Below are 1,769 nucleotides of genomic sequence, written 5' to 3'. Positions count from 1 at the left end.
TTATTAATTTTAAAATATATTTTTTTTGTTACTTATAACACAATTATTTATACATATATTGATTTTAATTTTATTTAATTCTAATATTTTTAAATAATTTATTCTTTAACAACTCTTAAAAGTAATTTCTTTGCACTTTGGAAAGAAAATTTTCACTATATAAATTGAAATTGAGTTATTAATCTTAATTCAATATATGAAAATAATTAAATTAGTTTTTTACATATTTACATTTTGCTTCTTTTTAGAACAAAATTTTAAATAAATGACTCGATTAACACGAACCAACCCAACCCAAATATTTCATGGTTGGGTTGGGTTGGGTTGAGTTCATTTTTTAATAAGAGTTATTTGGGTTTAAGACATTTACAACCCAAACATTTGAGTTGGATTTAAAAAGCCTTTCAATCTAACCCATGAACACTCCTACGTAACATTATTTACAACAACATTCATCTAAGTTAGCTTAGTAGCTGATGTTTACAAATTTTTTATGTTAATTATTTTAGTGATATTTTAAAATGAGATAAATGAGAACGACGACTAATCTTTCATATAGTCGTATTAAAAAAACGAAAACACCAACGATCTTAATATTTTATATGGTTGTAAATTATCATATCAAATATGCCTTCTAATTTTTATACATCGGTCAACTATCATGTCAACTTTTATGATTTATTTTTATTAAAAGGATATTTTTTGGGAAATTTCTTCACTGATCAATTGCATTTTAGAATCAAATTTCAAACTTCAATAGTAAAAAGGAAAAAAATTTAAAGGCTAAAGACATAATTAAAACCTACCCTAATGTTTAAACATATTTATAGAATTTAATCTTAAAGATTTAATTGTGCTCAACATTTTTTCATTTTTAATTTTTGTTTGAACATAGTTAATGCACTTATAATATTAAACAAAAGATTCTATATTCAAATTTTCACCCAATTTCAAGCCAATGATACTTAACCATACGCAATGCTCATGTTGTGGCTTTCAAAAGGTTGCTTTAGATTCAGAATAATGGATGAGACAATATCAGATAGGGAAATAATGTGGCAAGGACCAATATGAAACTTGTATTATGTTCTATAACAAAAAATATATATTTTTTAAAATTTTAGTGATTATCATGTGAAAGTTTAGGTCTCATTTAGTAACCATTTTGTTTTTTTAAAATTAAGTCGACATTACTTCCACCTCCAAATTTATTCATTTGCTATCTAGCTTTCATTAATAGCTTTAAAAACCAAGCCAATTTTTTAGAACTAAAAAAAGTTGTTTTTAAAAAATTGTTTTTGTTTTTGAAATTTAACTAAGAATTCAACTATTGTATGAAACATTGTAAGAAATGTGGACAAAATAGAGAATCAAAAACAAAAACGAAATGATTACTAAACATGGCCTTAGAAATAAAATAGACCTTTTGGAAGTTTCATTGACTAAAACTAAACATAAGTCAAAATGAAAGGGGGAAAAACAAGTCAAACTTAAAATCAAAAGAGATTATAGAAAAATTGGATAAAATATTAGAATAAGCAATTGTTCGACATTGAAAAGGTTGAAAGATGTAATGTGCTCTAAGCACATATAAAATGAGCTATGACTTGGGTTTCAAACCTATTATAGATAAAAACATTTTAGACTTAGATGTGCTAACTCTAATTATAGAGGAGTTGGGATTGCATATAGTCTAGGCACATGAAAAATGATTGTCTTAATAGTGTAGGTTTGTCAAATGACTCTATATTAAATGTTGTCATGAGGGA

This window comes from Benincasa hispida, chromosome 2, assembly GCF_009727055.1.
Source record: "Benincasa hispida cultivar B227 chromosome 2, ASM972705v1, whole genome shotgun sequence".
NCBI lineage: Eukaryota > Viridiplantae > Streptophyta > Magnoliopsida > Cucurbitales > Cucurbitaceae > Benincasa > Benincasa hispida.
The sequence above is the reverse complement of the archived record's forward strand: the minus strand, read 5'-3'. Positions refer to the sequence as shown.